General features: G+C 38.5%; 1 protein-coding gene across 33 annotated transcripts in view; it reads left to right on the forward strand.

The window, feature by feature from the left end:
* Nucleotides 1-21,650, forward strand: part of TENM3 (teneurin transmembrane protein 3) — a 2,195,833-nt gene that overhangs the window by 1,830,680 nt on the left and 343,503 nt on the right. The window lies entirely within an intron of this gene.

Below are 21,650 nucleotides of genomic sequence, written 5' to 3' on the forward strand. Positions count from 1 at the left end.
TATTAGAAATAGTTTTTGCATAATTTATAGTTGAGATAGCTAAGATTCTGTATATAGTTCTGCTTTATAAGCCTTTCTGTTTCTACACTGATTACTTTAAGAAAAAAAGTATAAAATACTTCTAATCATAAAAGCACCTTTCCCTGAGAATACAATACCTAGTGTATAATTTTGTCAGAACATTGTTTCTAGAACAAAGTCTGTGAGGAATAATTTAACTTAATAACAGAGCAAATAATGCACATTAAACTGTGGAAAAGCAGTCTCGGTTGATTTAGAGAGAAATGTAATATTTTTACTTTAAAATGTAAGTGAGATTTGAGATTTTTGTAAGTACCTTCAATAAAGCAGAGATCTGTTATGGAAATATGGTACTGCTGTGAACAGCCACAATTTTTGCTGCCTTTCAGTTATAGTATTAGCTATTTCTCTTCTGTGTACCTAATGAATGATATGTACAGAATACATGGCTATGCCACAAAGTGATTTTGTATTCCTAAAGCCTAATATAATCAAATTAATTGCCTAAAGATGGTATAGTTGAAGATCTGATCCCTTTCCACTGAAGTGGAAATACTTTCAGTAATTGAAAGCAGATTCATGTCTGGAGTTGTACAAGCCAGCGTTTTCATTTTTAAAATAAACCTTTTGTTCTCCAACTTTAAATGTTTGAGGGAGCTATCCAGAGATCTCTGTTTGCTGTTTGTTTGTTAGAGTAGCCTTTAAGAAGGGATTAAAAAATTCTAAGAAAGGTATGTCATAAATCCAGCTTACTTACAATTATTTTGTTTATTTCAATGTATGGACATAATATTTTAGCCTTTGTATTCTTTATATTTTAGTTTTCCTGTTAGACCCCATGAAATTGTATTTGAACTGTATCTGTATACTGAACATTGATTTTTTAAGCCCTCTTAACTAGCATTCATAATTGTTAATAGATTTACTGAACTTCAGAAATTTTTGGCTTATCCCATTTGCTACTTCTGATAAGACAGTTTGACTATTAAACAAAACCCCCTAAACTTTGAGGGTTTGAAGGGATGCTGATCTACTTCAGCAAACAAACCTGACACTTTGGAGTGATCCCTGCTCTTTGCTAACTTTGTTTCTGTTTTCTGGGCATGACTGTAAAAAGCTTTAAGAATCCTTGCAGACATTTCAGCATTAGAAAGATAAATTTAGGATATGAACTCTCAAGCCCTTCAGACAAAGACTGAGCTGCTCTCAGTCTGTTAGCAGCTTTGAAGATAGAGAACAATAGAGTGGAAGAAGGGAATCAATCACCTTCCCTCATCAGGCCTTGTAATCTACAGAATAAATTGACTAAAATTAGGTGGAAAAAGTTACCAAAGATGGCAAGAGGCCACTATCCAACAGTAAGTGTGTAAACTGCATAAGAGATTTGTGAAATTGGTTTCCTGATGTTGTGTCAGCGTTGTCTTGTGATTTTTACGGGCTATCATTAAGATGTGAATGAGTAAATTTGCATATTTGTACTAATTTTTTCTTAAAACTATTTGGTGGGCCATATCATTTAGTTATTGCATGGTTTTCTTCTCTCTCCTTGATAGTTAAATAATTTAATATCTCCTAAATAAGTACAAATAAAGGGAATAACATTCTAATACAAATTAGCTTAACCTTCTTCTGTGGAATTAATGTTAAAAAAAATCAAGAAAAACTTCAGCTTCTGGTTGAAATGTGACTACATTTTTGATAAATTTGTACCATTTTTCTGTGTAATGAGTGGCACAGCACAATCATCTCTTACAAGGACTTACAGAAAAGCTACATTGCAATTTATTGCAAAAACTTGTCTAAACATTTAAACATGTTTTTGAGTTCTTGATTTACTGTTAAGAGTTTTTACGTCCTTAACTTTTTTTACAGAGCACTGAGGGCACGTGATCTGAAGTAATACATTCCATTTAGTATGGAATGCATTTCTTTCAGAAGGAAGAAAAGTGGCATAGTGGTAGCTGTCTAAATACAGTGATTTTGATTATTAATGCTCTGAGGCAGATTAAAATGCTGTATTCCAGGTATTCATTCCTTTTAAAGGTCCACAAGAAAATTTTTGCTAAGCACTCATCATCACTCTTGCAAGTAACAAAAAAGACCCAGATTTAAGTACCTGTTCTAAACTGTATTCTTTCATGTGTTAAAGTGTATTTCAAAAGATTTAACAAGACTCATGCAATTAGTGAGAAAGGTCTGTTTTCAGCTCTGATCAGCAATTAAGGGATCAGGCTTCTGAATTTCACATCTTTATTTTGATAACTTGTTTTGCGTCTCAGTTCATTCTTTGAACTAAACAAGGGTGAATAAAGATGTTTAACAAGTAACTTTACTAAAAATAAAGTATTAATGCTAAATACACAGAAAATGATACCCGGCTTTAATTTATTCTGAACTACAGTTTTTGTCCTAACTTCCCACCCACCCCCATCTGTGAAGATTTAATTGCAGAATATTCCGTTATAAATACTATTACAATCACATATGGAGAAAGTTCATAGGACTTTTCTTAGGAATAATTATATATAAATTAAATTACAGTAGCACTGTGGACACTATGTATTTAGATGTATGTTAGGGATCCTGTGAACTTTAAAGTTCCCTCAACTGCCACTGACTTCACTGAGAGTTGGGGGTGCTCAAACCTTTCACGATTGGGCCCTAGAAGTTCTTTGCACAAAATAGACAATTAGGATGAAACATTGTAATAGTATATTATGAATATTTACACACTTTTAAAACTAAATTATTTAATTTTGTTTCTATTCTACACTCATTAAATGTAAACAGATGTACTAAAAATACACCCATGCTCTTTTAGAAAATTTTCTGTGTAATGATTGAATAGGTTGCAGAGACATTTTATAAATGATACACAAACAAGAAGAGAGATTGTTTTTTAATAAATTCTGTCCAGAATTGTAAATGCAATACTACAGCATAGACTTAATGTTCATTAGAAGCAACACTAACCTCTCTAGCCCTCTTCAGGGACTATCTATAGCAAATGTTTAGATAAACTTGTAACTATTGTTTTTATGTTCATGTTTAAACCATTACTGAGGGGATGCCTGATGAGCCAGTTCTTTCAAAATGTTTTTGATAGCAGCCACCCGCTACCCCAAATAGTCATAGGTATAGGCTGTTCAATATCCCAGGGGGTATATATTGAAATGGGGGGTCATAACTTCAATCCAGTTTATGGAAATAAGGGTAGTTATGGTCTGTTGATGTGTTCAGAAGATCAAAAGCCTTTAAGCAGAGAAATCAGATGAATCATTACAAGATTTAAGTATTTTACTATATGTATATGTAAAATACTTTAAGTATTTTACTAATATCTAAATGATCTTTTTGTTTATAATATGTAAAATGTCTTCATGATGTAATATTACAGTTTTAAAAATTGTAAATAACACATGTTCCCTTCATCCCAAAATTTAAGGTTAGTGAAGATTTAAAAAAAGGAAAGGAGTACTTGTGGCACCTTAGAGACTAACCAATTTATTTGAGCATAAGCTTTCGTGAGCTACAGCTCATATTTAAAGTAGAACAGGTTCAAAGTTATAGTAGTTGGACTTAATAACAAAGAGTTTTTGACAAGAAATTTCACAGGATAACTGAACTTTTACAAAACAATTCATTATTTGATCATTCAAAAAACAAAGGTCAGCAGAAATAAGCAAAAGTCATGATGATTGTAATTTGTGAAGATCTGAATAGGGATTAAATTTAAATATATTTAACATGCTGCTTAATTGTTTTAAGCTTAATCTATTTTCAATAGCTAAAGGACAACTATCTTGGTAATGGCAATATAATTGTACTAGCTTTACCTTTCTGATAAGGAACTTTTTCTGCCTGTTTCCAGCTCATGCAGAAGATGCAAGCTTAATAATGGAAAGAATGTTTTGATGCCTCGGAGGCCCAGGTTACCTAATAAAAAGGGCTTATGTGTTCCACTCTAGCTGGAAATAACATTCCTGATTTGGCATGTTCCTCCATTCTCACTGGCCAGTTTCAGTGGTCTTTAGTTATAGTCTGATTACTGTGCTTGTTCATAGGAAAAAGCAGCAGGATCTTATAGACTGGTTTAAGACACTAGAGTTTATGAATGAAAATTAAAGAAAACGCAAGCATAATTGTACATAAAAAGTATTTGGGTGTTTTTTAATATCATACAAAAGTATTTTTTAAAATATTTAGTTTAAGTTCTAAAACCATTCTACCTGCCTAATTTTATTTTTATTAAAGTAGTTCGATTTGCATCTCAAGTACAGTATTTACTGACCATGAAAATAGAAATAGATTTTTTCTCAATACGAAAATGAATTCTTAATGTTCAACCACAATTACTAAATTAAATTAAATAAATTAAATTTAAAAATAATTTTAACTGCTTATGAAATGTTCAAATCTGCAGACATTTCAATCAGCATTGTTAATGTTAATTTTTGCAGAAGATATTTTCCTCTTCAGTCATAAATGTTGTCCAAGGAAAAACTGTCTAGGGAGCTGTCAAAAGTAGTCTGGAACACTTTTTATGCTTTTTCTTTTAAATGAAACAAAATTGCCTTATATAGCATTGTTAACCTTTTATAATTATTTAACTGTTATTTCATTTTACCCCCTGCTTAAATGTTGTACGTTAGTGCAATAGACACCTGGCTGTGCTCTTAAAAGTTTATTTGTCTTTCAATTCCTGTGATAGTAGGGGGCAGTACATCTCCTTAATTATCTTTGTTCAGGGAAATGCTGAAAGGCCAGGGTAGTTAAACAAGGCCATTTGGATTTGTGATAAGGTCGAAGTCAGATGCAAGGAAAGTGGTTAAATGCATTATCATCTTATTGAGTACATCATCAGTAAAGTGACCTTGATGGAGGTGGAAAAAGCTATTTGGCTATTTTATGACAGCCACCTCTCTGCCTGCTTTATCACTGCCAGAGAATACTTCGTATAGCTTTATCATATTCTCCTTTTTTTGTTTTGAAACCTGATTTCCTTTGATTGTAGATAATCCGTGATAGGCTGAACATTGAAATGGACTTTACTGATGATGGTAGATTTTAGTACTTAAGGGTTTTTCCCATAACTTGATAGATATGGAAATGTTCCTTCATTAAATATTAAGGTAACCTGGCTCGCTGACCATTCTGTATTTGCTTTTAAGGATCTTTTAATGATGATGATTAGTTTCTATGTGAGGGAACTGCTATTCTGCTACTTTTCAAATTGTTTTAAAGCTATTAAGGGGAAAGGGTTGCTAACTTCAGTTTGAGCAGCAGGGATAGTGTTTGTTTTAACAAGTGCGTAAGTATGTTTATTTGAAGGTTATTCAAGTCATACTGGTTCTCTGGCTGTTCTAGTTTCGGTGAACCCTTTAAGGGGGAGAAACAAAAACTTTAGTGAAACAAAACCTAACACTAAATTCTTAAACTAGTATTTTCTGCTTTGGGAGCTGGTCCTGCAAGTTGCTGAATGCCCCCTGTAAACACACTCTGCTCCCAGTAGCTACAGAGGGAATTTTATGGTGCACTTCACCTTGCAGGACTGGACACTTTGAATGTTTGGACAATTATTCAAAGATTTAATCAGACAGATCACAAGAACCAATCTTTTTTTGAAACTGCCATTATTTCACTCAGATGTGTCATCCTGGTTTTGCTAAGCATCATGGCACTCTATGATGGATTGTGGGGGAAAAAATAATATATTTTGAAATACTAGCTTTAAAAAGACTCCTGCAGTAGTAGTAATTTTTGCAGGGACCTTTTGCAAAGGCGTCAGAATAGTGATCAAAGAGACTTTAAAATAGTTGCAAAAATTACATGATGCAGATCACACCAAGAAAACTGCATCCATTTTACAGCACCTGAAGGTATAGATTAATTGGTTGCAATTGACAGAAGACAATCAAAAATTAAGAGGCTGGAGGGAATGATGTATAAGAAAAGATTAAAAGAATATAGGTAGCCTGGCCAAATGAAACTAAGCAGGAATAAGACAACAGTCTACAGTTTTAAAGAATATGTAGACTAAAATGGTATATTAGCAATAATATAATGAAATTGAGGAAAGAAAACTATAGGCTGAATAGCAGGAGTCATTTTGTAACAGTAACCGCATTGAAGCTATGGAAAAATCTTCCAATGGAATTGATAGAAGTCCCATTGCTTGAGACATTTACAATTACTGCCTGTCCTGGCCAGAGAACGGAGCATGACCAACTCAGACTTTCACATCTCTGACTTCTACTATTCCATGAAATGTAGGCTTTTTTGAAGATCAGTTCCATGGTGTGGCTGGCAGTGGTACAGACAAAAAGGTGAGCTCCCTCTCAAGAGAGCAGTTTCAAGGAGGAGGACTACCAGATGGAGATAGGTCTTGTTCTCTCTTCTTACCCAACAAACTCTCTTCTCCTGCATTCTTCCATCAGGTTTCATAGATTCCAAGTTCAGAAGGGACTATTGTGGTAATCTAGTCTGACCTTCTGTACAACACAGGTCATAGAACTTCTCAAAAGCAATTCCTGTTAAAACTAGAGCATATCTTTTTAAAACCTTTTGTCTGTCCCCTGTCATTCATGTACCCCCAGAAGAGGGGCTTTTCTTCTCCCCACCTAAAGAAGTCACGATGAGGCTTCTCTCTATTTACTTTATCTCTTGCTCAGTCCTGTCCTGGAACTTCTCTTCTGCCATATGTGGCAGAAGGACCTGTATGTCTCTCCACATTCCTCTCTGGACAAGTAGAGACTGATTGTGAAACCGTGGCTCTGTCTTCTTCCTCTTCCAAACCCACTACTTCACCAGAGAATCCCAAGAGGATCTTCTTAGACAAATGGTTCTGTCTGGTGACTTTTATCACATTGATTCTCAAAAATTCCCCCACTGAGCTAAGGATACCCAACAAGGTGATGGTCCTTATGGTGGAGAGGCTTTCACTATTCATCAATAAGTGGACCAAGATCACCTTTGTCATCTGAGTCCTCTCCAGAGTCAAGGAGGAATACTACATAAAATTCTTCTTTCTTCCCCTGTCTTCATCTGTGTCTATCCATTATTCCTCTCCCTCTGTCTCTTTAATTTGTGCTCTGTTACCTAACAGACATCACTCTTATTCCAACAAATCAATTGTAGTTAAAATATTTTATAGTTATAAACACATGTTGTCTGTGAAGTATCCTAGACCTGAAATGGCTGCATTGCTATGCAAAATGGGGGAAATTCAAAGTGGATTCCCTTTGGTCAACAGTAGCGCTATTGCCTCTGTGGACTTCATGTTCCAATTGTGTAGTCCCACAAAGTTCCTCAGGTTCACGACCAACCATCTACATTTTCAGTATTGGGCCCATCTCTTTGGTCAAGTATCTCTATCAATGACCACCACAATGATTATGATTGTAATTGCAGCAGCCCTTTGTCAGGACAGGACATACGTGATTGCTTACCCAGACTACATCCAGAAAAATTATCAAGCTGCTGCAACTATTTCATATTCTGGGAATCATTGAGAATGGAGACAAGGGTCCTCTGACGCTCTCATAACAGATGCTCATTGATCTTGTTGTCCAAAATTGGCCAAAAACCCCCATCGTTTGCAGACCTGCTCTGGTAGTCCCAAGACCTCAAACTTTCATTTCCGAAAGGAACTGATCTTCTCCAGCAGGGTCTTGTCCTGCAACCTTCACCTCCTCCTCAGCTCTAAGGCTTGATTCATAACTAAAGAAACTGGCCTTTTACGACAAAGTCCTAACCATTCTCCCTCATTTGTATACAATAGGTTTGGTCCTTTCTCTCCACTTGATGCATATCTGTCTGTCTACGAAAAAAGTATCCCTCCCAGTCATCTTTCATTTCCTCCAGGCCTGTTTTGATAAGAGTCTAGCAACTGACTACCTCTGGGTTCAGGCCTTCAGTCTTTAATTTCCTACAGGGTCAGAGAAATAGAGTTTCTCAACAAGTCTCACCTCTGTGTTTAGATTTTGCAAAGCTTTAGGTTACCCAAGGCTTCATGCTAGGTCTCTTGGCTGTCTTTGGAGTTTCAGTTTTGTGTTTAAAAATGTTTTATGTTTAAATCCCTTTGAACCCCTGAAAATTGTGCCTCTTTTTATTCTCTCCTGGAAGGTTTCCTTTTCTGGTGGTTATCAGCTCTGTCCACAGAATGGGGGAAGTAGCTGCACTTTCTTGTGACCCATCTTACTTATTTTTTCAGAAAGAAAGTGAATGGTCCTTCTAAAAATTAATGTCAGACTTGTGCCTCACTAAGAAGATTTCTGTCTGTAGCTTCTGTCCCTATCCCAAGGCAAGAAAGAGATTCTAAGGCAGTCCTTATACATCTATAGAGCTATTGAAATTGATCTTCTACGCCAAGGAATTTAAGAAACCCTGTTCCCTCTTCATCTTACTTGAAGTCCTCAAGAGCCTCAGTACTTCAGCATCCTAACCCTAATCTTTTCCTCCAGACAGTCTCATGCCCTTTCTGGCTCACTATATTATGGCAGTTGGTGCCTCCTGGGTAGCAAAGGAGGAAGTCTTAGAGAGTGAGTTGTGTTGGGTTGCCATTTACCACTCTGTGGACACCTTCTTCAAGCGCTCCTACCTGGATTTGGTCTCACTGGCTGATGTAGCATTTGGATGGTACTTCCAGCTGTGTTTCCTCAGCAACCCTGGACTGCAGTTCTCAGAGAAAAGGATCTGTTACTTATTCACTGGTTGTTTTTGGTTTTTTTTGTCTCTCACTGGCTTACATTCCCTCCTCAGCCCAGCTGTGAGCTTTTCTTGTGTAGCTTTGGGCTACCACTGGTTAGTTCCATTCATCTGCAGCTGTAGCAATCACACCATGTGAAAAAAATGTCAAACCTGTTAATAGTTTTTCATGTGGTGAGCATTGTTTCAGATATCCGCTCAAACCCTCTATCAGGCTTGGGCTAGGTGACTAAGGAAGTTAGGTCAGACTAACCTGTGACATCATTAGAAGTCCTCAACTCTGCCAGCCCTGATCTTACAAGTGAGTGGAGTGTGAGGGGACATGCCCCGATCCCACTGACAGGCTAATGAGCATTCCAGCTCTCAGGCAGCACCAGTTAGACTCACCTGCAGAACATGCTTGGAGAAGGGGATCTTAAAAAGGGGTAGCTGGCTACTACAAAAAGGGGGGACTTTCCCCAGGAGGAGAGGCTGCTAGGGATCATGACTGAGCTCCAGTAGCAAGGGGAGCCCAGCCCGGGGTAGTGGTTGGCATTTCCTTCCTCTCCCGCCTAGTTTGGGCACAGACTAACACTGCAAGACATATGGGTGTGGGGGCGCTGAAAGGCTGCTCCCAGTCAACAACTGGTGGCAAGACCTGGGAATGCCGCCAGGAGCTAGAGGTTACTGGACTCAAAAGGGACCCCGGGCGTGAATTGAACTCACTGAGAGCAGTGAGATTACCCAGGGGCAAGAGATTGAAAGAAACTATAGCCAAGTCCGGGCTGTGGGTTGGCTGACTACATGGAGCTGGACTCTGCCTGCCCTGATGGGCAAAGGATGTGAGCATGAAGCCCTACACCTGATACAATGCTTTAAGACAGAAACAGATTTTTGAGAGGGGGTTTCCATGGAGATGGACCCTGAGAACTGTAGTGCAGACCAGGGCCAAATGTCCTTGGAGCTTTCCTCTCACTGCCTGATTTCTTTTTAACCAACCAGTAGTGGTCACTTTTACTGGACTCTTGAGACGTGACTATCAGTGGAGTCTGATAGCTGAAGAATACATGGCCCATTGCATTCTGATGGGGAATTCATTACTGCCATAATTCTTCCAGCCTCAGCTTCTACAGCTACATTCTCAGTTTTGGGTGTCAGCAAAACTAGGATTTCAGTTCCTGCTTCCTTCTCAGATGGTTCTTAAACCTGAAAAGCCATTTTCACTTAAAAAGATGGATAATGCATAGTGCTTGACCTACTCGAGCAACAAAATGTACAATTCTCTCATATCTACTAATTATTACCAATTCACATATCCAAATAATGACCCTTTTAATTGAAATGGAAATATAGCCCATGAAACAGTTAAAATAAATTATTGTAATCTGTATTAAAGTAATTTGTATTAAGATAAGCTTGAGTTATTAAATGAAGATTATTATTAAAAACTGAACTGAATATTATCAGTATCTTTTTTGTCACACATGGATGTGTGTTCACATGTGGAATGTGAGTAATCCATTCATTAGTTTATAGAACCAAAATTCTTCAGGAAATGTCACAAATCAACATACCATAATGAATGCTAGATATTGCATTTGGATATCTGATTTAGCTTAAAGATGTGTACATGTTCCCATTTGGCTACAACTCTGAGAAGGCTGAAATCACAAATAATTCCTTTCAAAAGTGAATTATAACTGATGCTTACTAAATTGGCTCAAGATCTGCCTGTGTCAGACAAGTGGCCGACGGAGTATTTTGTTTTTGAGCAAACCACAAACCTTTTTGGAGATCTACTTTCACAGTGTTTAAAGAGAATGAAGTATATATAAATGTGAAGGTCCATGTTTTACAGAATGACAGAGTATTAACAGATACTGGCTTGGAGGTGGGGCCTCAAGGCCTGAAGAGCTGCAGCTGCGCCATGGTAAGAGCCACGTGGGGAGCTGTGAACCCTCCATGTGCCCTGAGTGCGGGAGGGGGGGGGGAAAGGATGGGGAGATGGGCTGGTGGCTGCTCTCTGGGCCCCCCGCATCCTGGGCAGGTATAGGGTCTACAGCTCCCCACAACTCCCTGGGGCTCCAGCTTCTGCCTGGTCGGGGGCAGGGCCTGAGGGAAGAGAAGGTGCAGGGAGCCGAGCCTAAGGGGAAAAGTGGATAGGTTAGGCCCATCCACTTTCAAAAGTGGAAGGGCTGTAGCACCTTGCCTCCACCCCCCTACCTCCACAGTTCCAGTGCCTGTGATTGACACAATACTGCTATTTTGGAAATAGTGTCTTTTTTGTGTGGGAAAAATAGTGCAGTTGATCCAGTGCTTCTGTCCATATAGGGTGGGAATTTAAAATGTGGTTATCATGTTAAAACTTTCTTTGACTTCAGTGAGAAGAGAATCAGGCCAATGCTGAACACTTATGAAAATCACACACTAAAATTCTTGGAATAACGTAAATCTTTCTCTGTAAAGTCCCACTGAGATTAATTGAATTTTGTACAGCATCCATGGTATAGTTGATGAAATAAATAAAGAAAAGTAGCTACACTATTCCACATGCTGTACTTGAGAGCATTTATGTTCTTTACTAATACATTGTGTATATACTATTAATTGATTTAAAGATTCATGGATTATAAGGCCAGAAGAGACCATTTTGATCATCTAGGCTGACCTCCTGTATAACACAGGCTATAGGATTTCCCTGAATTAATTCTTGTTTGAACGAGAGCACGTCTCTTAGAAAAACATTCAGTCTCGATTTTAAAATTTCCAATGATGGAGAATCCACCACAACCATTGGTCAGTTGTTCCAATGGTTAATTACTCTCATTGTTAAGACTTCACACCTTATTTCTAGACTGAATTTGTCTAGTTTCAGCTTGTAGCCATTGAATCTTTTTATACCTTTGTCCTGCTACATTGAAAATCCCTCTACTACCAAACTTCTGTTTCCTGTGTAGGTACTTACAGACTGCGATCAAGTCACCCCTTTACCTTCTTTTTGATTGGTATGGTAAATAGAGTGAGCTCCTTCAGTCTATCACTATAAGGCATGCTTTTCAATCCTTTAATTGTTCTGGTGACTATTCTCTGAATCCTCTCCAGTTTATCTACAACTAGGGTGACCAGAAGTCCCTATTTTATCAGGACAGTCCCTATTTTAGGGAACTTGTCCCACATCCCGACCTTACGGTGGTCAGGACTCCCTTTGTCCCGATATTGGGACCGTCTGGATCGTGGCACCGCAGCTGCGGTGCCACTGCTCACTGCTTCCTGGGGCAGCTGCCAGCACCCGCCCGCCGGCAGGAGTGCCACGTGCTGCAGGGGCGGGGCTTGCAGGCGCTGGGGGCGGGCAGAGAGCCCTCCTGCCCCCACACCCGACCCAACCTGTGACCCTAGGAGCCAGAGGGACCTGCCTGCCGGATGCTTCCCAGGACGGGAGCTGCCCCAGATAAGCAGTGCCGGGACTCCCCACCTCGCCCTCTGGCAGGTCCCTCTGGCTCTTTGGGGGGGGGCGGTCTGCATGCTGCCGGCACCTGCAAGCCCTGCTCCTCAGCTCCGGCAGCTCCCATTTTCCTGGCCACTGGGAGCTATGGAGCTTGCGCTTGTGGCGGGCACAGCTCATGGAGAGTCTGGAGACTTCCCTCGCTGCTCTCACCCTAGGAGCCAGAGACCTCCCAGCAGGGCTGGTGAGTGCAGCCAGGGCAGGGTGTGATGGTGAGTGTCTGGGAGGTGTGTGGGGAGTGCTGGGCTGTGAGGGTGTGGGGGGCACTGGGCAGTGGGGGAGGTTTGTGGGTTTTGGGGTTCTAGACAGTGCGAGCCTGTGGGGGGGGGTTGGGAAGTGGGGGAGATCTGTGTGTGTCAGGCACTGGGCAGTGGGGGTCTGTGTGGGACATTGTGTAGTTGTGGGGTGGGGCTGTGGGGAAGGGCACTGGGAGGGAGGAGGGGAGGAAGGGGAAATCTGTGTGTATTGGGAAACTATCGAGTGGGGGGTTCTGTGTGGGGTGCTGGGCAGCTGTGGTGGGGCTGTGGGCAGGGGGGCGCTGGGCGGGGTGTGTGTGTGCACAACACTATGCATTTGTGGTGGAAGGGTTGTAGGGGGGCTCTGGGCATAGTGGATCCAGGGGGTGCTGGGCAAGGGAGCTGTGTGACGCAGCATGGGCCCACCCCCAACAGGAAGGGAATGCTGGTAGCACAGGGCCAGGCACAGCACAGCTCCGGTCAGGGTTGTGCACCTGTGTCTGTCTGTCTCTTTCCCCTTCTCCCCCTCTCGCTCAATGTGTCCTGATGTTTCACTCTTGCAATCCGGTCACCCTATCTACAACTTTCTTGAATTGTGGACAACAGAACTGGATGTGGTATTCAAGTGGCAGTTGCACCAGTGCCAAATACCAAGTAATATAACCTCCCTACTCCAACCTGATATTCCCCTCTTTATATATCATTAGCCTATTTGGTGACAGCATTGCACTCGGACTGATGTTCAGCTGATTATCCATCATAATCCTGAAGTCTTCCTTAGAGTTACTGCTTTTCTGTCTTGTAAATATGGCCAATGTTTTTTGTTCCTAGATTATGGCTTTACATTTGGCCTTATTAAAGCACATATTGCTTGTGCACTAGCTAACAGAGTGATCTGAATCACTTGGTATCAGTGACGTGTCCTCTTTATTATTAACCAGTCCCCCCAGTTTTAGTGTCATCTGCAAACTTGATCAGTAATGATTTTATATTTTCTTCCAGGTCATTGATAAAAATGTTGAGTAGCATAGGGCGAACAACCGATCCTTGCAGGATCCTACAAGATGCAGGGTGAAATCCTAAACCTATTGAAGTCAAAGAGGGATTTTTTTATTTCAGTGGGGTCAGGATTTCATCTTTAGTATTTTGCTTACATTAAAACATACACATTTTATTATGTTACATAGATAGACATATTTATATATGTGTGTGTATGTATTAAATAATTGTAATAAAAATATGTTGCAATTTAAACAAAATATTGTATTGGCAAATCCAAATCCTAATACTCTGTGTATTATATAAATTAAATCTATCTATGTATGTTCAGAGATGATATTCTTGCCATTTTTTCTGCAACTGTATATACCTGCAAACCTACTATATACCTACTGTAAACTAGTCTTTGTATGCCAGATGGAATATTTGAAAGTAATTTTATACACAAAATCTTGCAAGGTAGGAGTACTTTCCTCTTTCACTCTGCATCTTTCATTCAAGTGAGTTTCATGGCCTCTGTTTGGTATACATAGAGTGGTATGCATTAATAGAAGGTGCTGTATGTTCATCTAAAGTTTAAAAAAAAAGTATATAACATATTTGAGAAACAATATGAGGTTTTGTAATTAAAGAATGTATCATAATGCTTGCATGGTTGGGGACAGAGTTCAAGTTCCTTATGCAACCTTAACTTTTTCATTTCCTAACTTTTAATTATTTAAATGTACCACCTGAATATCCTTTTAATTTAGTGAGTTTGGGTTTCATTTTATTTTGTTTTTGATCGATTGATTATTCCTATTTACAGATAAGAGTAAATTGGAGAAGTTAAGAAATCTGTTGAAGGTCACAGAGGTAATTGAGCCATGATTAGATATTTAAAACCTCTAATTCCTATTCCAGTGCCTAGGGCATTAGAACAAAAGACTGAGTACCCAAACAAATCTATGATTAGAATAGTATGGCATTTTTAAGTTAACAATCAAAAGAATATTTGAGGCTACAAAAAGGCCCTCTAATTTTCACCTTTTTAGAGGAAAATTTGCGTACAAGCTGGCTTAGAATATTAAGTTTCAGCCAGATGTGAATTAAAACTACTAATTTATGAATGCTTGAAAAACAGAGTTTATAATGGAAATGACAACTCCAGTGCCGTACTGCCAGGAGCTGTTATAATAACTTAACACTGAAAATGCTATAAAAATCAGAGACTAAGTACATTTAGGTTTTCATGCTACAGAAGGAGATTATGCCAATCGGGCACATGTTTGTTTTTATAGACAAATTCTATGCAATAAGTCACAACTCTACAGCAGTAGCAGGTTTTTACATGGCTATTATAGTAATTTATTTTTAAAGCAATATCACATCTAAAAGCAAGTATCTTTTTTCTGAAACAGAATTAAAGGATTTCAAAAACCTTTGTGTAGCTTTATCAGTGCCAACTACAAACCTAAGTACCATCTACTGAAGTAGGACTCTGTTATACAGTTACACAACCTTATGTTTGTACTTAATAAATTTACTACTGCTACATTTGTGCTTGCACCTTCACAGTTCACTAACTCTTAAAAACAAAATGAAACTGATTTTTTATGCGTTATGATGATTCATTGATTACATGTAGCATGTAATTGTATGGTCAACTTTAAGAGTAGTTTTTCTATTTATTCTGTCAAAGCTTTTGGAATGAGACAATAAATGGCTTTTTTCTAAGAGCTCTAGCTGTTGAACAAGGGCTTCCTCTACTGTCTTTTGTCCACAGTAATTGATTGCAAGCATTCAAACACAATCTTTTTCTCTCAGAAAACACGTTAGTTAAAAAAGGATTTTGAATGTCATTTGTTGGAAGCAAGATAAAGAGAATATTTAAAACCTTTCTATTCATATTAGTGAAAGTGGTATTTTAAAATAATTCTTTTATCATAATATGTGAACATTAAAACACTGTCAAAGCCATTAGGCAGTAGACTACGCAGGAAAAAGCACAGACAATAATTTTAGTGGATGACAGTAGGCCACCCCTGGATTAACGCAACAAATCACAAATAGGGATGCATTACAGCAATGAAGGCATTAAAGCAAGAGTCCTTGCTGTCCTTAATAAAATCTTGACTAATTTAGCCATAAGGCCCTTACAGGTCCAAATACACAAATATACGTGATCATGAGGAGGACACAGTACAGCTATAACCTCATTCCTTGTCCTCTTTCCCATGAAGAAAACATGAACTATCACTGAGGTTCAATACTTGTCTTTTTCTGATGATAAAGTTTACATCTTTGCCCACTAAGAGAAAATATCCATTGTTAATATGAGTCGGAAAGGGGTAATAGCTTCCTTTATTCCTATCCTTGCTGTTGTCCAGTTGGCAGAGTAATTAACACATTGAAATCTGTAGATCTCTCAGACCTGGCAAATGTTCTCCTTCCACTAAATGTCAGAAAATATATTCTGGATAACACCAAACTTTCTGGAAGGATTGTGAGTTCAATCCTTGAGGGGGCCATTTAGGGAACTGGGGCAAAAATTGGGGATTGGTCCTGCTTTGAGCAGGGGGTTGGACTAGATGACCTCCTGAGGTCCCTTCCAACCTTGATATTCTATGATTCTATGACTGGAATAAAAATTTGATTAGCCAGAAGGTTTTATTGAGTTTAACTGAAATGGAAAATTCAATGCACATTTTTTTCTCCATGTTGTAATCTTGTAAAATGAACTGCAGGATCCTGACTCTTGAATAAAACATAATTATAGTCTGAAAACTATTGAAGAACGTATGGATTAAAGGTTTCCAGTGTAAATGTATGTTAGTATAATGGTGCATTTGTCAAAATGCAAAATGATTGTTTGCATTTTTCATGGTATCCTAACTAAATATTTGTAAATTTGACACTTTATGTAAGAAACATATTTGTAATTATAACATAAAATGGAGATCCTAAATAGCTAGAATGACCAGATTTCCAAAATGAAAACATAGGAGACCTGTTCTGAGGGGTTAAAATCTCAGATGGTTTTCATGTGTACGATGGGAATGAATGAAAGAGAAGCGTGCCTGCTCCCTTTCTTCAGCTAAGCAAACCTACTGCTGTCTGTACAACACACGTTTTTTTCTCTCTCCCCATGCAATCCTTTTGACTCCCTGTAAATATCATCTGATCTCTCCACAATGTTCCATCTTCTTTAAAAGAATAGCATTATATTGCTCTGTTGTTGTTGTTGTTGTTGTTGTTGATGAAGTCTTGTCCATATCTTAAAAAGGAAAAGGGGAGGATGAGAAGAAAAAAGTGAAGAGACTCGGGGAATCATAGCTATTATAGATGTAAAAGACCTGTTAGGTTATTTGTTCCTTTTCCGTGCCAGTACAGGATTGTTTCCTATGACACATTCATTATTGTTTTTTCTAGTGTAGTTCTAACACCGTGGGGCTTTCACCACTTCCTTTGGGAGTCCATTCCACAGACTAATATCTTCCTATCAGGAAGTTTTTTCCTGATATTCATCTTAAACTTTTCATTTCTTAGTTTCATCCTATTACTGCACTTACATCTCTTTGTACTATGCTACATTCCTCTTCCTCCTTGAAGATTAAACAATTGAAAAGTTATAGACTGTTATCATGTCTCATTGCCTCTCTACTTCACCCTGCTTAGTCATCTCTTGGACAAGCTATTACATATTTATCTTGTATAATCTTGCCTTGTAAGTTTCAATTTGTCGATATCTGTCCAGTAATAAGGTGCCCAGAATTCAATGTAATATTCTACATGCCATCATGCCAGAGTATTTGGCATTAGTTGCTGTTCTGCTTGGCTACATTGAAGGGCCACCATGGGAGAGGAGAGGTAACATGATTGACTTGATAGGAGATGTACGCCATTTTACTTTGAGCATCATCAGCAGAAGATTTTCAGTGGCTGGTGACTGTTAGATCTGGCTTCTTATAGCTTTCCTCACCCTCGCTGCTCTTCTTCTCCATTCCCTGCCTCTCCACTTCCCATGCTACAGTTGATCCCAACACCCAGTTTGGGAAATGCTGACCCTAATGCATGCTTATAAAGATTTAAGAGTCGTTCATTTGCTGTCCTGGTGAGTGGAGGGTCTCAAATTTAGCTCTGGAACTTGTCTTTGTGTGTAAAGTTTCCAGTCTAAGAAAGCAGAAAATATAAAAGTTAAGTGTTTTTTCAAATATCAGATGCATATTAAATAAGTGATTCTAAAATTAAATTTGCATTTTTAAAGGAAAGCTATAAGCTATGAAATATTTTTCAATTAGTGGTTTTCCACTTGAAGGTCCCTTCATATTACCTGTGAGTATCTTTAAAGAGATACCATGCTGTATTTGGTTAATTATGAGAACCACACCATTAGCATCATAATCAGTTAACTTTTGCCTTACTCTTTCTTCCTTCACAATATCAATATCAAGATCAGATAGCAGGAACCTGAAAGAAATTTAGTTATCAAGAGACAATCGTAGATTATTGGAGCATATCTGAGCAGCAATGCTTATGGTGTCTCAGGTGTGGAATGATTTTATTATGGTTAGCTTTTTTGCTTCAGTTCTTAAACAGGAGTGAGAAATAACTGAATCAAATGAAATGTTCTTTTCATTTGCATGGAAAGATACGTGGGGACAATGGAGGGCGAACCTTGCCACAAACCTTTTGCCTATCTCCTAAATCAAGCACATACCTTTTTAAGTTTGAAGAAAGACCTTCCTTCTGTCCTTCACCTCTTGCTCCAGCAGAGACGCAGATGATAAGATCAGGTACTATAGCAGAAGTGGATTCATGTAGGACCAGATTCTCAAGTTCTCAGAGTTCACAAGTGGAGCCAGGTGTTCAGAAAGGTTCAGCCCACATATAGGTGTCTAAATAAGGGTCAAATTTTAAAAATTGCTCAGCACCCTGGAGCTCTCGTTGTGACAGTTATGGCCAATTTTTCAAAAGACTCAGTGCCCAACATGCTAAACTTTTTAAAAAAATTCTAGCCTCTGATTTTTGTGTCTAAATAAGAGTTGTGCTCTTGGAAATCTAGTTCCCATTGTAGGTACAGATCCTTTACTAAAATGCTGGCCCTACGGCATTTCCAATGTCAGAGCGGTCTGCAGTTGTGGCTGATGGAAGTTTGGGACTGATATCCACGGCAGCCCATACCCCTCATTCTATGGAGACGTTTTCTCTCACTTTGAGTGCCTGTAATCCACTGTAACACTGATAAATGTGTACACATCATGGTTTCAGTATCAGTGAAAGGCAATGACTCAGGAGGGACTTGTACTGTATGTGCCATTAATTTATTTTTGGGACTTCAGAACTAATGTGTCCCACTCTAAATTGAACTTCAGTGTGCTTACTGTGCACATTTGTGTAACTGCTGCGAAGAAAAAAATCAGTACAATACACTCTTAAACCTGAGCAGCTTTAGGGGGTTTCACCACAGAAAAATAAACAGTGTCTTTCTCTGTAGCACTGTGAGTTTGTACTCCGTGGTTTGCTGTCTCTGTGCTGTGGAAGCACACGAGCACAGCCCTGCCTGAGGAATACATTGCTGTGCAAACTGTACTTTAGTGCTTTCTCTCCCCAAAACCCTGTGGCTCAATCTTTTTATTTATTTTTCTCCTCAAAACAACCTCCTGAGAAACTGCTCAAGGGCAGCATTCAGGCACACCCTACTGGACTACCTAGTAAATGCAGGACAATGGCCATACTGTATCCACAATTGATGGCCCAGGGGCCAAAAAGAATTGCTTTTCTGCTATAACACCATTCTCATCTGCTCATTTCTCCATTTTAAAGAATACCATCCACTGTCAGAAATTAATTGTACAATGTTATTTATATTCATGCATGTACACAGTATTAAATAGATGAATAGACAATGAAAATGTACTTTGAAAAAATAAAGGTTGAGAGGTCCAAAACTTAATGCCACTAAAAATAAAATGTTCTACTTTAAAATGTCTAATAGTTTTGTAGCTATTTGCCCTTCAAAATGAGGGCCTCAATAGCTTTAAAATCTATAGGCACCGTTGGGCAACAAGCTAATAACAAATTCAGTGCTAGGCTTTTGGTGTTGTGGACAAATGAGTTTACATTGGGCCATCTCTTCTCGCCTATTAGCTCAGTTCTTCTGAGTCTGCAGGGGACAGTGAAATTGACACATTTTCTTGTGAGCAGAGATATTGTCCATTTCAGTAATCTGTCAAAGGTAAGGGAATTAACATGTGGAATGCACACACTTAGGACTTGTTCATTTACAGGGTTGTGATTTTTATTTATTTAATTATTTGCCAAGCAGATGGGAGATTAAGACTATGATAGCCCATGCGTTATGGAAGGGGAGGAGCAAGGTGCTTGTGGGTTTTTTTTGCCTGTTAAGGAGACATAAAATAGAAAATGTCATTCTAAAATGGGGGAGGGGGAAGGGAGAGGAGAGAAGGATCATATATTGGGCTTGTCAAATCTGATGGGGGCTGTTTAAAGTAAGATTTATGTGAAAAAATAGTACTCATAAAATCTCGTTCTGTTTTTCATTTTGTTGATTTACCATGGACTCTGTTAATTACTCTAAAGTTTTTCTTGACAGTTTCTCTTTCAGCTCTGAACTTTTAGGCCTGACAGTGGGCAGCACAACATTTCCAACACTCAATACATGCGCTCAAAGAACAACTACTGTGAATGTTATGAGAATATATTATTGATATGTGAAAACAGTATATTGGATTGGTATGTGCAGACTACCATCTAATTCTTTTGTCAGAAAGTGGCTCATTACTGGTGGTGTTTTTGACTCTTTCTTAAAAGGTTACAAATGTCTATCTCCTAAAGTTTAACCTGTTTCAAAATAGACAATATCCCGAGAAGCACATTTCTTCAGTTACCTCCTTCAGTTCACAGATTTAAATAGTTTCACTGAAAGTACAAGAAAGAAAACATGTTGGCTGAATAAGCTGATGTTTTAAGCATCTTTTCATTGTGAAAGATTTTATAGGCACGATATTAAATGCTTGACTAAGCAAAGAACTTAAACATGCTTAAATACATCTCTGTTTAGCAAAGCACTTAAGCATATACTTAATTTTGAGAACATGCTTATGTCTCATTGTCTGCATTGGGACATAAATGTTTCCATAAAGTTAAGCATGTTCTTAAGTGCACTGCTGAATCAGGGCCTACGTGTGTGTATATTAATAAGGCTAATATAAAAGCAGATTAAGTGCTGTGTTTTCCCAAATACTCTTATTTTCTGATTTGATGTAAACTGCTCCTCAGAAATTGAACTTGTAGTCTAATTTAATTAATTTTGGGGGTGGAAACATGAATACTCGAGAACAAAGTAGTATTTTATTATTTTCTTGAACATTTTTGCTTGGTTTAACATTTTTATTGATCATTTGTTTGTAGTGGTTCCTGAAAGAACATTACTTTACAGTTTATTTTGTTTAGACAACAGAACTGATTATTAAAAAGACATAAATTCTAGTCCTGGCTCTGATCTAGATTTGGTCCTGGCTCTACGTCTTATTTGTCACATATGTGAATTCTTACTAGACCTCTTTCACAGGGATGCTGTGAGGTTTTTCTCTGTGGTTGTACTGAGTTGCAATGTTTCTCTCATTTGGAGGAAAAATGTGAATAGTTGAGAACAGAATGGTATTTTATTATGTTCTTCAACATTTTTGTCGTCTTTGTCACATCTGTGAATTCTTACCAGACCTCTTTCGTAGGGATGTTGTGAGGTTTTATCAATTAATTAATGATTCAGAGTGCTTTGAGATCCTCCAGTTGAAGGTGCTATATAAGTGCTAGATATTCTGAATTTACACACAGGCATTCTCCTATCTGAAACTACTATTGTCCCACTTCCTCACTTGTTAGGGCACGACCCAGCTCCAGAGACACACTGCAACTCAGTAGGTCCACAGAGGCAGACATTGCTCTGAGTTTTGAGACCAATATATACAATACCCTCTTGTGTGAGGGTTCTAGACTTTTTGTACCAGCCTAGAAGTTCTTCAGTACTGGAGACCAGTCTGAGTCCATGCCTTCACTACAGGTGCTACAACAGCATAGCTGCAAGCACTGCAGCTATTCCACTGTGATGCCGTGGTGTAGATGCTTCTGACATTGACAGAAGGGTGTTTTCCATTGGTAGAGGTTATCTCTGTTGACATAGCTACCACTGGTCAGGGATAATC

This window comes from Lepidochelys kempii, chromosome 4, assembly GCF_965140265.1.
Source record: "Lepidochelys kempii isolate rLepKem1 chromosome 4, rLepKem1.hap2, whole genome shotgun sequence".
NCBI lineage: Eukaryota > Metazoa > Chordata > Testudines > Cheloniidae > Lepidochelys > Lepidochelys kempii.